The following is an 18827-nucleotide window of genomic DNA, read 5'->3' on the forward strand; positions in this document are numbered from 1 at the left end:
GGCACCATATATACCGGAACCATAGCCTCCTCAGGCACCTAAGCCCTACATATCACAGCTGGTAATTCCAGCAGATGATCACTTTAGTATGTTGGCTGGATCTGACACCATCAGCTTCTCTCAGGTTTTGAAAGATACAGATTATCTATTTTCGAAGCCACCACAGGAAGGGCCTGTTACATCTCAGGATTCTGGTGGTCGTCGCGCCACTTCAGGTCATGCCAGTGACTTCGACTTTAATCAATCGATGGGTCATGTAGATCCGCCCGGTCCTTCCCCACCACCACGCTCCTAGTTGTTTGATTTGTATCAGTACCCGTAGCAGGAAGAGGGAGATTTGGGGTACGACTTGCAGCAGTCGTATGATCTTGGTGGAGCGAGTGCTCCGGGTATAAGTGGCTCCGGTTTGTATGACACTGGTAGTGCAAGCATGACAGATTTTGGTGGTCCTGATGTTGGCAGTAGGATGGATGCCGATGTGTTTCAGGGTCATCTGTATAACTTACAGACACAGACTGTGCCTCCGAACAAATGCACCCCATCCTTATTTCGAAGAAGGCGTCGAGGAAGTAGTCTGATGCAGTACATGTGCCATGCCCCTGGTGGTTACCATGCACCCTTACTGTGAGCTATTGCAGTGTCGATGGAGGTATGGCTGTCAGAAATAATACCCACACCATCAATTGGTTAGGAAAAACTCCCATGCGTCTCCGTCTTGCCCTCGACTATCGCATATGCAATAGGCACAATGTTTTGATTCCCATTTTGTGCAACCGCTACCAGAAGTGCACCTTTTTATTTTCTGTACAGGTGCGTGCCATCAACCTGCACCAGTGGTTTGCAGTGTCTGAATGCTACAATACACGGATAGCAGCTCCAAAAAATGCAATGCAGAACTCTTACACCTTGAAGCTCCTCACTCTCACGATAAATGGGGAGTATTTTAATTTGAACACGAGACCTTGGCATATTCACCGTGATTGCTTTTAACCATACTGGCAGAGTCTGGTAAGAAACTTCCCAATCATCGAAAACCTTTGTGATAGCTTTCTGCTTTGCCAACCAAGCCTTGCGGTAACTCACAGTGTAGTTGAACCTGTATTGAACTTATGCAATAACAGACTTCACCTTTATCGAGGAGTCTGCTTTGACCAACAACCTAATGGCATTTACAATTGTGTCCGAGTCCAACTCGGCATGATCTTGTGAAATCGTGCCCACGGTGCACGTGTGCTTCCCATTGTATCTCCTGATTTCCCAGCAAGCTTTCTTTCGAATCAAGCTAGCTCGGATAAGCCAATCGCACCCTACATCATACCTCTTGCATTTCGCATAGAATGTCTGCGGCTCAAACTCATACACAATGTAATCAACTCCTCTAGAGATAGTGTAGCTTTTGATTGCAAATATCACCGACTCTCTCAAACCAAATTCCATTCTGACACTAAACTCGCCATCTTCCGCCGCAGCATTGCCTTCACCTACGACATGCGCACCACCATTAGTCAGACAAGGCGAATAAAATAAACCCTATAGGAAACTTGAGTTAATAATCATAACATACCCATATTTGCATACTCAGGAAATTCTGGGACATGCAGGCTTCAAGATCTAGAGTCCACATAAAAGACGGAACATCAAACGGGTGCTAGCTTACAATCGCATTGCTTCATTTTGCACCGCCGGATTACCTAACAAGTCTCTGTCATCATTTTCATCATCGACTTCATAGTTAGCTTCGAACTCATCTTCACTGTCATTATTATCTTCTTCCCAATCTATATCCCTGAGCTCATCAACATTGACCTCCTCGCTGACCGCGCCCAACCCTGACTGCTATTCAAACTCAACGTATAGCTCTATCATCGGTACGTGAAATCAGGTTTGTTGATAAATACACAATATCTACTGGATACTGGCATCCCAGTGATGGGCATTATTTGAAACTGTATTAGCCCCTAAATACCTGCACAGGACTTCTGTATAAAAGGTTGCTCACCCTTTTCAAAATGTGGCTTTGAATGTTATTACAAAGCCCATTTTGAACCTCGACAAAACTGATGGAACATGGAATAGAAAATGACAACGGACATTCACAAACAAAAGTCACTCCTTCATGTGTGTTTGGTATAACCTCACCATTATAATATACTCGCAAATTTGTAATATTTTCTATAACTTCAACCTCACCTAATACGATTTTTTGACACACCTAACTGCCAAAAAAACTAAGAACTACAACATATGTACAAGAAAGAAGAATATGATGAGTAGAAGTGGAGTGAGGCCATTTGGGCAAGGCTTGCTTCGTATTTATAGGCAGGCCTCTTGATTAAAATATTTTTTTCACAAAATGCAACCTGCATTTTTCGTTTTCCAAAAAAATACTCTGACACCACAAAAAACGCAACCTGCATTTTGCATTTCCCAAAAAAAAAAGGCTGACATTCAACACAAAATGCAAGCTACGTTTTATTATTACTATAACGAAAATACTAAACCCATCACAAAATACAGGTTGTGTTTGGGTTAAAACAAAATAAAAAAAAATTTGAAATGCATGCAAAAAACAAAACGCAGGCTGCGTTTGTCTTGTTTCCTGAAAAAAAAAAGAAAAATGGGCCAAAAGTAAAACGTAGCTTATGTTTTAAGCCTGTCACCATAGTAGGGAAAAATTTGTCCATATGTCCATTTCAATGAACAACACAAATATTTTTTCCATAACAAAAAAATGAGCTAATTAGTGGCTTCATTCATAAAGGAAGAAGGATAATAGAAGTTTTTTTTAGAGTAAAAGACAAATTGGCCCCTCACCTTTTTTTTGCAGACATTTTTGTCTCTAACCACTGAAAAATACTTTTAAGTCCCTGACGTCCTTAAAAGTTGGACGGATCAGTTCCTCCATCCAAATGCCTCTGTCAGACCCAACGAAAAAGTCTAACATGGCTCCCGTAATGCTTGTCACGCATACGCATTGCCTGGCAAACTTCCCCCTCACACGTACACGTCGACATGAATTCAGCAAATCCTCATTTTTACATGAATTCTCTACTTTGCATGCTTTTTTTTCATTTCTTTCAAGCCATTCTTGCCTTCAAAACTTTAAATCACTCAAACAAACATATCAAGTCATCAAATGGGAGAAAAGTAAATTAAATTTAGCCTTAACCCCATTGATGCACGAAAACTTGTCTCTCAACAAATTTCCCTTTGGCAAGTATACCAAATTGTCGTCAAGTAAAAACTTACAATAGAGTGAGGTCAAATCCCATAGGGATTGATTGGTCAAGCAACTTTAGTTGGAAAAATGTGCTAGTTGAGCTAAATAGAAATTGAGTTGAGAATTGCAGAAAATTAAATGACGGGAAAGTAAATTACTGAAAGTAAATTGCAGAATCTTAAATGGGGATTTGGGAAGGTGAGCATAAAGATAAATGGCATAAAGTAAAGAGAATGGGTAAGATCAGAAATGTGGGATTCATTGGGCTTAAGAGATGTTGTATTCTCTGGATCAAGTTCATTCTCATCTCTTCCTCAATCAATGCATTCATTGATCTCCTTGGGAATCTTAGGTAATTGGATTCGAATTCCTTGGCAACCCAATCTCTCTAAGCTTGAACAATTGTCCAATTCCTTGATTTAATTGCTCATGGGAAGAGATGAAGTATGGTCACTGATTATACCACATGTATTTCCAAATCAAAGTGTTGGGAGGATTACATGTCACTATATCCGTCCAAACCCCAATTTAGTCCAATTGAGAAAGCATTTCTAGCATGATCTCCTCATCCCTTTTCCAATGCTCAAAGGAGATCCAATTATGGAGAGTTTCTTTTCCAAGACAACTAACCAATTGAATTATGATCGAAAGCTTTCTAGTAAATTAAGAGAAAAGAAAGAGGAAGAAGAATGAAAACTATAACGATTCATCAAATTACAACAGAGCTCCCTAACTCAATGAAAGGGGTTTTAGTTGATCATAGCTCTGGAAATGGAAAATGGTAGAGAAGAGTACATTCTAAAACAAACTAAAAAGTGCAGAAAAGTAAATATACAGAATGTAGTTCTCCAAAATGCCAAGCTCTCTCTAGTTCAAAACTACTCCTATATATACAACTCTTCTTGATCTTTTAGTCAGTTCTTCAAGTCTTGGATATGGGCCTTTGATCTTGAGTTGAAGCAGTTACAATCTTCAGTGGGCTCAGCTTTACTTGCAGAAAAAGTGTGAGTTAAGCATGGGTGGAAGTTAGTTAGGACGTTAGGGTGTTAACGTTAAGTGGAAATGTGGGTTCGAGAACGTTAGTGACGATCACCTTTTTCACTAACATTCCAAACCAAAATGATCCACGTTAATGATGAGCAGATATTTTATACGCTTTTTGGGGGTAATTTCATGTAGTTTTTAGTAGGTTCTAGCTACTTTTTAGTATGTTTTTATTAGTTTTCATGCAAAATTCATATTTCTGGACTTTACTATGAGTTTGTGTGTTTTTCTTTGATTTCAGGTATTTTCTGGCTGAAATTGAGGGATCTGAGCAAAAATCTGATTCAGGCTGAAAAAGGACTGCTGATGTTGTTGGATTCTGATCTCCCTACACTCGAAATCGATTTTCTAGAGCTACAGGAGTCCAATTGGCGCACTCTTAATTGAGTTCGAAAGTAGACATCCAGGGCTTTCCAGCAATATATAATAGTTCATACTTTGCTCGAAGATAAATGACGTAAACTTGCGTTTAACGCCCATTCCATGTTCCATTCTGGCGTTAAACGCCAGAAACAGGTTACAAGTTGGAGTTAAACATCCAAAACAGGTTACAACCTGGTGTTTAACTCCAGAAACAGCCCAGGCACATGAAAAGCTCAAGTCTCAGCCCCAGCACACACCAAGTGGGCTCCAGAAGTGGATTTCTGCACTATCTATTTCATTTTACTCATTTTCTGTAAACCTAGGTTACTAGTTTAGTATTTAAACAACTTTTAGAGATTTATTTTGTATCTCATGAAATTTTAAGATCCGAACTTGGTACTCTTTGACGGCATGAGTCTCTAAACTCCATTGTTGGGCGTGAGGAGCTCTGCTGTGTCTCGATGAATTAATGCAATTATTTCTATTTTTCACTCAAACACACTTGTTTCTATCTAAGATACTCATTCGCACTTCAAGATGAATGTGATGATCCGTGACACTCATCACCATTCTCAAACTATGAACGTGTGTCTGACAACCACTTCTGTTCTACATTAGATTGAATGAGTATCTCTTGGATTCCTTAATCAGAATCTTCGTGGTATAAGCTAGAATCCATTGGCAGCATTCTTGAGAATCCAGAAAGTCTAAACCATGTCTGTGGTATTCCGAGTAGGATTCAGGGATCGAATGACTGTGACGAGCTTCAAACTCACAAGAGTTGGGCGTAGTGACAGACGCAAAAGGATCAATGGATCCTATTCCAGCATGAGTGAGAATGGACAGATGATTAGCCGTGTGGTAACAGCGCACCTGGACCATTTTCACTGAGAGGACAGATGGTAGCCATTGATAACGATGATCCACCAACACATAGCTTGCCATAGGAGGAACCTTGCGTGCATGAAGAAGAAGACAGGGGGAAAGCAGAGATTCAGAAGATAAAGCATCTCCAAAACTCCAACATATTCTCCATTACTACATAACAAGTATTATTTAATCCATGCTTTTTATTTACTACCAATCAAAACTGAGAATTATTATTATCCTGAGTAAGAGTTACAAGATAACCATAGCTTGCTTCAAGCCAACAATCTCCGTGGGACGACCCTTACTCACGTAAGGTATTATTTGGACGACCCAATGCACTTGCTGGTTAGTGGTATGAGTTGTAAAAAGTGTGATTTAAAAATTCGTTCACCAAGTTTTTTGCGCCGTTGCCGGGGATTGTTCGAGTTTGAATAACTGACGGTTTATCTTGTTATTTAGATTAGAAAAAATTTTTCTTATTGGTTTAGAGTCACTAGAATTGCATCTTTTATTATTCCTTTTAAAAAAAATCTTTCAAAAATATTATTTTTCTTTATTAGTTTTTAATTTTTCTTGGAGTCTTTTTGTTTGAATTTAGTTTTATATCTTAAGTTTGGTGTCAATTGCATGTTTTTATTTTCCTTTAAAAATACCTTTTTAAAACACGTTAAATTTATAGCTCGGTTGGCTAGAGCATTGTGCTTGTGTTCTTGGTAATTGGGTATCTTCTTTTTAAAACTTTTTCAAAAATAATTTTTCTTTGATTAAATCTTGTGCCAAATTTTAAGTTTGGTGTTTTCTTGTTAATTTTTCTTTAGTTTTCGAAAATTTTATTTTGGTTTTCTAAAAATTTTAAGTTTGGTGTTCTTTCTTTTGTTCTTGTTGTTCTTGAGTCTTCTTTGTGTTTTGATCTTAAAATTTTTAGGTTTGGTGTGCCTTGGTGTTTTTCCTCCAAAATTTTCGAAAACAAGGAGCATTGGATCTAAAAATTTTAAGTCTTGTGTCTTTTGTGTGTTCTTCTCTTTCATAATAAAATTCAAAAATCGAAAAAAATATCTTTTCCTTTAATTGCTCATAATTTTCGAATCCCTTGGGTTGACTTGCTCAAAATTTTTCAAATCATATCCTTTTAAGATTTTTAAAATCATATCTTTTTCAAAAATATCCTAACCACTTTCTCTCTCCTCACTTTTTCGAAAATCTTCATAAAATATTTTCAAATCTTTTTTTTATTTTTATTTTATTTTTTATTTTATTTTATTTTATTATTTCAAAAATTTTTTCAATAAATATAATAAAATAAATCCACGTCATCTCCCTTTCTCCATCAGGACCTAAGTGGAAATGAACAGTCCAGAAAGACTCTGTGGTCATATGCTAACCCCACTACTGCTTCATATGAGAGTAGTATCTGTATACCCTCCATCGGAGTCAGTAGTTTTGAGTTGAATCCTCAGCTCATTATCATGGTGCAGCAAAGTTGCCAGTATTTCGGTCTTCCATAGGAAGAACCTACAGAGTTTTTGGCACAGGTTTTACAAATTGCTGACATAGTACATGATAAGGAAGTAGATCAGGATGTCTACAGATTATTACTATTTCCATTTGCTGTAAAAGACCAAGCTAAGCAGTGGTTAAATAACCAACCTAAGGCTAGAATAAGGACATGGAAACAGCTGTCAGAAAAATTCCTGAATCAATATTTCCCTCCAAAATAGATGACACAGCTAAGGCTGAACATCCAATGCTTTAAACAAGGAGATAATGAATCTCTTTATGATGCTTGGGAGAGATACAGAGAGATGCTAAGAAAATGCCCCTCTGAAATATTTTCAGAGTGGGTGTAGTTAGACATCTTCTATTATGGGGTTACAGAGAAAGCTCAGATGTCTTTGGACCACTCAGCTGGTGGATTTATACACATGAGAAAGACAATTGAAGAAGCTTAAGAGCTCATTGATACAGTTGCCAGAAATCAGCATCTGTACCTAAGTAGTGAACCTTCCATGAAATGAGAGGATAAAATAGTAACTGCTGAACTCAGTCCTGTAGAACAAGTTACTGAATTCAATCAGCAATTAGATTTTCTAACAAAACAGCTAGCTGAATTCAAGGAGATACTACAAGACACAAGAATGGCTAATATGAATATGGAAGTACAGTTGAAGCAAACAGAACAGCAGTTATCAAAACAAATAACAGAAGAGTTCCAAGCAATTCAATTAAGAAGTGGAAAAATATTAAATACCTTACTTCAAGGCAGCAGGAAGCCAAGAAATGAACAAACTTCTACCCAAAATCCCTCTGAGGACAGTAAGAGCCCAGAGAGGAATAATTCTGGCGCTCAAACGCCAGAAAAAGGTGGAGAGCTGGCGTTAAACGCCTAACCCATGCTTAGTTCTAGCGTTCAAATGCCACAAACAGGCAAGGAGTTGGCGTTAAACGCCCAAGGGAAGCTCAGTTCTGGCGTTCAAACGCCAATGAGGGATCAGACACATACAAGTGCTGATAGCAACCCCTCTAAAAATGCTTCTCCAACCACATCTGTAGGAAATAAACCTGCAGCAACTAAGGTTGAGGAATACAAAGCCAAAATGCCTTATCCTCAGAAACTCCGCCAAGCGGAACATGATAAGCAATTTGCCCGCTTTGCAGACTATCTCAGGACTCTTGAAAAAAAGATTCCGTTTGCAGAGGCACTTGAGCAAATACTCTCTTATGCTAAGTTCATGAAAGAGATCTTAAATTATAAGAAGGATTGGAGAGAAACTGAAAAAGTTTACCTCACTAAAGAATGCAGTGCAGTCATTCTGAAAAGCTTATCAAAGAAGCTTAAAGATCCCGGAAGCTTCATGATACCATGCACATTAGAGGGTACTTATACCAAGAAAGCTCTATGTGATCTTGGAGCAAGTATCAACCTAATACCTGCATCCACTATCAAAAAGCTTGGTTTGACTGAAGAAGTCAAACCAACCCGGATATGTCTCCAACTTGCTGATGGCTCCATTAAATACCCATCAGGCGTGATTGAAGACATGATTGTCAAGGTTGGACCGTTTGCCTTTCCCACTGACTTTGTGGTGCTGGAAATGGAGGAGCACAAGAGTGCAACTCTCATTCTAGGAAGACCTTTCCTAGCAACTGGACGAACCATCATTGACGTCCAAAAAGGAGAATTAACCCTGAGAGTCAATGAGGAAGGATTTAAGTTGAATGTTGCCAAAGCTATGCAGCATCCAGACACCCCAAACGACTGCATGAGCATTGATATTATTGACTCTCTGGTGGAAGAGGTCAATATGACTGAGAGTCTCGAATCAGAGCTAGAGGATATCTTTAAAAATGTTCAGCCTGATCTAGAGGAACCAGAGAGAATAATAGAACCTCTGAAAATCCCTCAGGAAGAGGAGAAACCTCCTAAACCCGAGCTCAAACCATTACCACCATCCCTGAAATATGCATTTCTGGGAGAAGGTAACACTTTTCCTGTAATCATAAGCTCTACCTTAGAGCCACAGGAAAAGGAAGCACTAATTCAAGTGCTGAGGACACACAAGACAGCTCTTGGGTGGTCTATCAGTGATCTTAAGGGCATTAGCCCAGCCAGATGCATGCACAAGATCCTATTAGAGGATGACGCTAAGCCAGTGGTTCAACCACAGAGGCTGCTAAATCCAGCCATGAAGGAGGTGGTGCAGAAGGAGGTCACTAAATTACTAGAGACTGGGATTATTTATCCTATTTCTAATAGTCCCTGGGTGAGCCCTGTCCAAGTCGTCCCTAAGAAAGGTGGCATGACAGTGGTTCATAATGAAAAAAATGAACTGGTTCCTACAAGAACAGTTACAGGGTGGCGTATGTGTATTGATTACAGAAGGCTCAATACAGCTACCAGAAAGGATCATTTTCCTTTACCATTCATAGACCAGATGCTAGAAAGACTAGCAGGTCATGATTACTACTGCTTTCTGGATGGATATTCAAGTTATAATCAAATTGCAGTAGATCCCCAGGATCAAGGGAAAACAGTATTCACATATCCATCTGGAGTTGTTCATATCCTGGGTCGAGTTGTCTGACCCGGGATGTTCTACAGACAAAGCAGGTAACCTTCGGAACAGGTGTATTTGCATACAGAAGGATGCCATTTGGTCTGTGCAATGCACCTGCAACCTTTCAAAGGTGCATGCTCTCTATTTTCTCTGATATAGTGGAAAAATTTTTGGAAGTCTTCATGGATGACTTTTCAGTATTTGGAGACTCATTCAGCTCCTGTCTTGACTATCTAGCACTTGTTCTAAAGAGGTGCCAAGAGACTAACCTGGTTTTAAACTGAGAGAAATGTCACTTTATGGTGACTGAAGAAATTGTCCTTGGGCACAAAATTTCGAACAAGGGAATAGAGGTGGATCAAGCTAAGGTAGAGGTAATTGAAAAATTACCACCACCTGCCAATGTTAAGGCAATCAGAAGCTTTCTGGGGCATGCAGGATTCTATAGGAGGTTTATAAAAGATTTTTCAAAAATTGCAAAATCTCTGAGTAATCTGCTAGCTACTGACATGCCATTTATCTTTGATAAGGAGTGTCTGCAGGCGTTTGAGACTCTGAAAGCTAAGCTGGTCACAGCACCAGTCATCTCTGTACCAGACTGAACATTACCATTTGAACTAATGTGTAATGCCAGTGACCATGCCATTGGTGCAGTGTTGAGACAAAGGCATGACAAGCTTCTACACGTCATTTATTATGCCAGTTGTGTTTTAAATGACGCACAGAAGAACTACACAACCACAGAAAAAGAGTTACTTGTAGTGGTTTACGCCATTGACAAGTTCAGATCTTATTTAGTAGGATCAAAAGTGATTGTGTACACTGACCATGCTGCTCTTAAATATCTACTCACAAAGCAGGATTCAAAACCCAGACTCATAAGATGGGTGTTGCTTCTACAAGAGTTTGATATAGAAATAAGAGACAGAAAAGGGATAGAGAACCAAGTAGCAGATCACCTGTCCCGAATAGAACCAGTAGAAGGGGCGTCCCTCCCTCTTCCTGAGATCTTTGAAAACTTTCCGGATGAGCAAATCTTTGCCATCCAGGAAGTACCATGGTTTGCAGACATTGCAAACTACAAGGATGTGAGATTCATACCCAAAGAGTATAGTAGGTAGCAATCAAAGAAATTGATCTCGGATGCAAAGCACTATCTGTGGCATGAACCATATCTCTTCAAGAGATGTGCAGACTAAGTAATCCGTAGATGTGTGCCTAAAGAATAAGCACAGAAGATCCTCTGGCATTGCCATGGATCACAGTGTGGAGGATATTTTGGAAGTGAGCGGACAGTCACAAGAATCCTCCAATCTGGCTTCTACTGGCCTACTCTCTATAAAGACTCCCGAGAGTTTGTACGTAATTGTGACAGTTGCCAAAGATCTGGCAATCTGCCTCACGGTTATTCCATGCCTCAATAAGGGATCTTGGAGATTGAGTTGTTTGATGTATGGGGTATTGACTTCATGGGGCCTTTCCCACCATCATACTCAAACACTTATATTCTGGTGGCAGTGGATCATGTATCCAAATGGGTGGAGGCTATTATAACACCCATTAATGATACAAAGACAGTGTTGAAATTCCTCCAGAAATACATCTTCAATAGATTTGGTGTCCCTAGAATACTAATCAGTGATGGGGCGCTTATTTCTGCAATAAACAACTTTACTCTGCTATGGTTCGATATGGAGTAGCCACAGGGTGGCAACTCCATATCATCCACAAATAAATGGGCAAGCTGAAGTCTCTAATAGAGAACTTAAAAGAATTCTGGAACGGACTGTGATTAACCATAGAAGGGATTGGGCAAGAAGCTTGGATGATGCTCTGTGGGCATACAGAACAACATTCAAGACTCCTATAGGGACCTCTCCATACTAGCTTGTGTATGGAAAATCCTGTCACTTGCCAGTGGAACTGGAACACAAGGCCTACTGGGCAACCAGATTCCTAAACCTTGATGCCAACTTAGCTGGAGAAAAATGATTGCTCTAGTTAAATGATCTAGAGGAATTCAGACTCAATGCTTTCGAAAATGCAAAAATTTACAAAGAGAAAGCAAAAAGATGGCATGATAAGAAGCTGTCATCCAGAGTCTTTGAGCCAGGGCAGAAAGTTCTACTGTTTAACTCTAGGCTCAAATTATTCCCCAGAAAGTTAAAATCCCGGTAGAGAGGACCATATGTGATTACAGGTGTGTCACCATATGGATATGTAGAGCTTCAGGATAATGACTCTAACAAAAAATTCATTGTTAATGGACAGAGAGTCAAACATTATCTTGAAAGCAATTTTGAGCAAGAATGCTCAAAACTGAGACTTGATTAAAGCTCAGTACTAGTCCAGCTAAAGACAATAAAGAAGCGCTTGCTGGGAGGCAACCCAGCCATTAACAAAGCTTATTTGTTAATTAAATGATAAATTTACAGGTTCATATTAATTATCTTCAAGGTAAAGTATCAATTGCATGAGTTCATAGAGTTACAGAAGGATTCAAATGATAAAACAGCAAAAAGAAGCTCACTGGTGCGAAAACGCCAGTAAATGCTATTTTGGGCATTAAACGCCCAAAAGAAGCATCTATTGGGCGTTTAACGCCAGTAGGGATAGCCATTTGGGCGTTAAACACCAGAATGGATACCATTCTGGGTGTTTAATGCCAGATTTGCAGTATCCTAGGCGTTCAGAAAAATGCCCAGTGATAAAGGATTTTCTGGCGTTTAACGCCAGCCAGAAGCTATAGCTGGGCGTTAAACACCCAGGAGAAGCTACAAATGGGCGTTAAACACCCAAAACATGCAGCAGTTGGGCGTTTAACGCCAGGATTGTGGGGAGAAGGTAACTTCATTTTTACTACAAATTTTTTTCATTTTTCATGTTTCAATTCATGATTTCTTGCATAAACATGTTACAAACTCTCATCTTTCAACTTTAATTTTGAAAAATTTTTAATCCTAAACATATTTCTTAATTTTTCTTTAATATCTCTTCAAACCTTTTTCAAAACTCATTTATCTTTTTCAATTCTTTTCAAATCTTTTTAAATTCCTCTCAAATCTTTTTAAAATCATCATATCTTCTTTTCAAAATTCAGATTTTTATCTTTTTCAAATATCTTTCATATCTTTTCAATTTTAAATTACAGCTTTTTCCTATTATACTTATCTTTTACAAATCATATCTTCTATCCTATCTTCTTCAAAAATTTTCAAAAACCCACCCCCTTCCCTTTAAATCCGTGTTCGGCCACCCTCCTCTCCTCCACAATTCGAACTTGGCTCTCCCTCTATCCCTCTCTTTTCCTTTCTTTTGCTTGAGGACAAGTGATGAACCCTATTTTTAGGGTTTATCTTGTATTGAATTTAGAGTATTTTGATGACCTTTTCTCGCATTTAGCCTATGAATTAGCATGGTTTTGTAATCTCTCCCGTATTTGTGCTCAAGTGTAAAAACATGCTTTTTAAACCTTATTTTGATGAATTCTAATTCCTCCTTGATTCCATAAGATGCCATGATGTGTTTGCTAGTAATTCCAGGATTGAAATAGGCTAGGCATGGATCAAAGAGAACAAGGAAGGAAGCATACAAGTGGAGAGAAGCATAAAAAGTCAAAGAAGTGAAATCAGCCAAGCACGCGCACGCCCACAAGGCGCTCGCGCGCACATTGAAGAATCAGCCAGGGACGCGCACACGTACCGTGCGCGCACGCGTCGCAGTCCGCATGTGACTTCATTAAAGCAACACGTGCCTGACGATTTTGGAGGTTTTCTGTAGCCAATTTTGGCACCAAACTGCATATAAGAGCCAAGGATTGAAGGGGAATGAGAAAAGAAGTTAGTTACCATTAGTTTAGTTGAATAGTTTTAGAGTTAGTTTTAGAGAGAGAAGCTCTCACTTCTCTCTAGGAATAGGATTAGGGTTAGGTTTAGTTCTTAGATGTAGATTTTAATTCATCTTCTTCTACTTCTATCTTCTCAATTCCTTGTAGTTACATTCATTCTTCTTCCATTCCTTTGTTGTAATCTCTTTTATGTTGTTCTTGTGTTTTGTTGTAGAACTACTTTTGTTTCTTCTACTTTCTTTCAATTCAATCAAGGTAATTCATAATAATTGTGATTTCCTTGATTGTTGTTGTTAATTCTTTGTATTCAATTGTTGTTAGAATTCATACTTGTTGTTATTTAATATACTTTTCTTTTGTACCTTCCAAGTGTTTGATGAAATGCTTGGTAGGATTTTAGAGTAGAATTTTGTTCCTCTTGGCTTTGGTTGAGTAATTAGTGACTCTTGAGTTATCTAATTCCTTTGTTGATCGATGATTAGAAGTTGCTAATTGATTTGAATGCCTCTTAAGCTCGTCTCTCCTTTAGGAGTTAATTAGGACTTGAGGAATCAAATTGATTCTTCCACTTGACTTTCCTCCATGATTAGAGGTTAACTAAGTGGGAGCAATAAACAATTTGTGGTCACAATTGAGGAGGATAACTAGGATAGGATTTCTAGTACTCATATCTTGCCAAGAGCTTTGTTAGTTGTTAGTTTATTTTCTTTGCCATTTATATTTCTTGTCTAAAATCTTAAAAAAAACCCCAAGATACCTCATAACCAATAACAAGACACTTCATTACAAGTCCTAGGGAGAACGACCCAAGGTTCAATACTTCGGTTTATAAATTTTAGGGGTTTGTACTTGTGACAAGAAAATTTTTGTATGAAAGGGTTATTGTTGGTTTAGAGACTATACTTTACAACGAGATTTCATTAGTGAAATTCTAAACCGTCAAAAATCTAATCATCAACAAGCAAACCTCTAAGTTTGGTGTGTTTATCCGTGATCACTGGTGCACAAAATTGTGATCTCTATCAATGGCATTCAACTTGGTATGCGCATCTACTAACTCAGCACTTTCTTCACAACTTCGCACAACTAACCAACAAGTGCACTAGGTCGTCCAAGTAATAAACCTTACATGAGTAAGGGTCGATCAAGCTATGGTCATCTTGTAAATCTCAGTTAGGCGGATTTAAATGATTATATTGGTTTTCGAAAATAATAATAAATAAAACATAAAATAAAGATAAAGATACTTATGTAGATCATTGGTGGGAATTTCAGATAGGCATATGAAGATGCTGTGCTCCTTCTGAATCTCTGCTTTCCTACTGCCTTCATCCAATCCTTCTTACTCCTTTCCATGGCAAGCTATATGTAGGGCATCACCGTTGTCAATGGCTACATCCCATCCTCTCAGTGAAAATGGTCTAAATGCTCTGTCACAGCATGGCTAATCATCTGTCGGTTCTCGATCATGTCGGAATAGAATGCATTAATTCTTTTGCGTTTGTCATCACGCCCAACAATCGCGAGTTTGAAGCTCGTCACAGTCATTCAATCCCTGAATCCTACTCGGAATACCACAGACAAGGTTTAGACTTTCCGGATTCTCATGAATACCGCCATCAATTCTAGCATATACCATGAAGATTCTGATTAAGGAATCCAAGAGATATGCGCTCGTTCTAAGGTAGAATGGAAGTGGTTGTCAATCACGCGTTCATAAGGATGGATGATGATGAGTGTCACGGATCATCACATCCATCAGGTTGAAGTGCAACGGATATCTTGGAACAAGAATAAGCTGAACTGAATAGAAAATAGTAGTAATTGCATTAAAACTTGAGGTACAGCAGAGCTCCACACAATTAATCTATGGTGTGTAGAAACTCCACCGTTGAAAATACATAAGTGATGGTCTAGGCATGGCCGAATGGCCAGCCCCCCTGAACGAGATCAAAGGATCATAAGGTAATCCAAAAATAATCCAAAGATGTCTAATACAATAGCAAAATATCCTATTTATACTAGACTAGCTACTAGGGTTTACAAAAGTAAGTAATTTATGCAAAAATCCACTTCCGGGGCCTACTTGGTGTGTGCTTGGGCTGAGCTTGAGCTTTACACGTGTAGAGGCTTCCCTTGGAGTTGAACGCCATGTTGTAACGTGTTTTTGGCGTTCACCTCTGGTTCGTGACGTGTTTCTGGCGTTTGACTCCAGAATGCAGTGTGGAACTGGCATTGAGCGCCAGTTTGCATCATCTAATCTCGAATAAAGTATCAACTATTATATATTGCTGGAAAGCTCTGGATGTCTACTTTCCAACGCCATTCAGAGCGCGTCATTTGGAGTTTTGTAGCTCCAGAAAATCCATTTCGAGTTCAGAAAGGTCAGAATCCAACAACATCAGCAGTCCCTTGACAGCCTTTTATCAGAGTTTTGCTCAGGTCCCTCAATTTCAGCCAGAAAATACCTGAAATCACAGAAAAACACACAAACTCATAGTAAATTCCAGAAATATAAATTTTACATAAAAAATAATAAAAACATCCCTAAAAGTAGCTAGATCCTACTAAAAACTATCTAAAAACAATGCCAAAAAGCGTATAAATTATCCGCTCATCACAACACCAAACTTAAATTGTTGCTTGTCCCCAAGCAACTATAAATCAATTAGGATAAAAAGAAGAGAATATACTATAAATCCCAAAATATCAATGAATATTAGTTCTAATTAGATGAGCGGGACTTGTAGCTTTTTGCTTCTGAACAATTTGTCATCTCACTTTCTCCTTTGAAGTTTAGAATGATTGGCATCTATAGGAACTCAGAATTTTGGATAGTGTGATTGATTCTCCTAGTTAAGTATGTTGATTCTTGAACACAGCTACTGGTGCACGAAATTGTGATCATCAATGGCGCCATCAACATGGTACACTCAATTGCAATCTCAACTCTTTATCACAACTTCGCACAACTAACCAGCAAGTGCACTGGGTCGTCCAAGTAATAAACCTTACGCGAGTAAGGGTCGATCCCATGGAGATTGTTGGTATGAAGCAAGCTATGGTCATCTTGTAAATCTCAGTCAGGCAGATTCAAATGGTTATGAATGATTTATGAATAAAGCATAAAGATAGAGATACTTATGTAATTCATTGGTGAGAATTTCAGATAAGCGTATGGAGATGCTTTGTCCCTTCTGTCTCTCTACTTTCCTACTGTCTTCATCCAATCCTTCTTACTCCTTTCCATGGCAAGCTGTATGTTGGGCATCACCGTTGTCAATGGCTACAGTCCCGTCCTCTCAGTGAAAATGTTCAACACTCTCTGTCACAGCACGGCTATTCAGCTGTCGGTTCTCGATCATGTCGAAATAGAATCCAGTGATTCTTTTGCGTCTGTCACTAACGCCCCACAATCGCGAGTTTGAAGCTCGTCATAGTCATTCAATCCTTGAATCCTACTCAGAATACCACAGACAATATTTAGACCTTCCGGATTGTCTTGAATGCCACCATCTATTCTAGCTTATACCACGAAGATTCCGATTAAGGGATCCAAGAGATATCCACTCAATCTAAGGTAGAACGGAGGTGGTTATCAGGCACACGTTCATAGGTGAGAATGATGATGAGTGTCACGGATCATCACATTCATCAAGTTGAGGAGCAAGTGATATCTTAGAACAAGAATAAGCTGAATTGAATAGAAGAACAATAGTAATTGCATTAATGCTCGAGGTACAGCAGAGCTCCACACCTTAATCTATGGTGTGTAGAAACTCCACCGTTGAAAATACATAAGAACAAGGGCTAGGCATGGCCGAATGGCCAGCCTCCCATAATCTATGAACTAGACGTCCAAAGAAGATCCTAAGATCTAAAGTGATCAAAAGATGTAAATACAATAGCAAAAGATCCTACTTATAGAGAACTAGTAGCTAGGGTTTACAGAAATGAGTAAATGACATAAAAATCCACTTCCAGGCCCACTTGGTGTGTGCTTGGGCTGAGCATTGAAGAATTTTCGTGTAGAGACTCTTCTTGGAGTTAAACGCCAGATTTTGTGCCAGTTTGGGCGTTTAACTCCCATTCTTGTGCCAGTTATGGCATTTTACGCCAGAATTCTTAAGCTGAATTGAAACGCCTCTTTGGGCCATCAAATCTCAGAAAAAGTATAAACTATTATACATTTCTGGAAAGCCCAAGATGTCTACTTTCCAACGCAATTGAGAGCACGCCAATTGGGCTTCTGTAGCTCCAGAAAATCAACTTCGAGTGTAGGGAGGTCAGAATCCAACAGCATCTGCAGTCCTTTTCAGCCTCTGAATCAGATTTTTGCTCAGGTCCCTCAATTTCAGCCAAAAAATACCTAAAATCACAGAAAAACACACAAACTCATAGTAAAGTCCAGAAAAGTGAATTTTAACTTAAAAATAATAAAAATATAATAAAAACTAACTAAAACACACTAAAAACATATTAAAAACAATGCCAAAAAACGTATAAATTATCCGCTCATCAGCTACTTTTATGAGTTTTGGCCGTGGCCCTAAGTACTTTGTTTTCCAATATTACCACCGAATACATAAATGCCACAGACACATAACTGGGTGAACCTTTTTAGATTATGACTCAGCTTTGCTAGAGTCCCCAGTTAGAGGTGTCCAGAGCTCTTAAGCACACTCTTTTTGCTTTAGATCACGACTTTAACCACTCAGTCTCAAGCTTTTCACTTAGACCTGCATGCCACAAGCACATGGTTAGGGACAGCTTGATTTAGCCGCTTAGGGCTGGATTTTATTTCCTTGGGCCCTCCTATCCATTGATGCTCAAAGCCTTGGATCCTTTTTACCCATGCCTTTTGGTTTTAAGGGCTATTTGCTTTTTCTGCTTGCTTTTTTCTTTTCTTTCTATATATATATATATATATATATATTTTCGCAAGCTTTTGCTATTCACTACTTTTTCTTGCTTCAAGAATCAAATTTATGATTTTTCAGATTATCAATAACATTTCTCTTTGTTCATCATTCTTTCAAGAGCCAACAATTTTAACATTCATAAACAACAAGATCAAAAATATGCACTGTTCAAGCATTCATTTAGAAAATAAAAAGTATTGTCACCACATTAATATAATTAAACTAATTTCAAGGATAAATTCGAAACTCATGTACTTCTTGTTCTTTTGAATTAGGAACATTTTTCATTTAAGAGAGGTGAAGGATTCATGGAATTATTCATAGCCTTAAGACATAGTTACTACATACTAATGATCATGAAGTAGAGACACAAAACATAAAAAAACATATAGCATAAAAACCGAAAAAAAAATAATAGAGAAATAAGAACAAGGAATGAGTCCACCTTAGTGATGGTGGCACTTTCTTCTTGAAGAACGAATGATGTCCTTGAGCTCTTCTATGTC

Source organism: Arachis hypogaea, chromosome 1 (assembly GCF_003086295.3).
Source record: "Arachis hypogaea cultivar Tifrunner chromosome 1, arahy.Tifrunner.gnm2.J5K5, whole genome shotgun sequence".
In the NCBI taxonomy this organism is placed as follows: domain Eukaryota; kingdom Viridiplantae; phylum Streptophyta; class Magnoliopsida; order Fabales; family Fabaceae; genus Arachis; species Arachis hypogaea.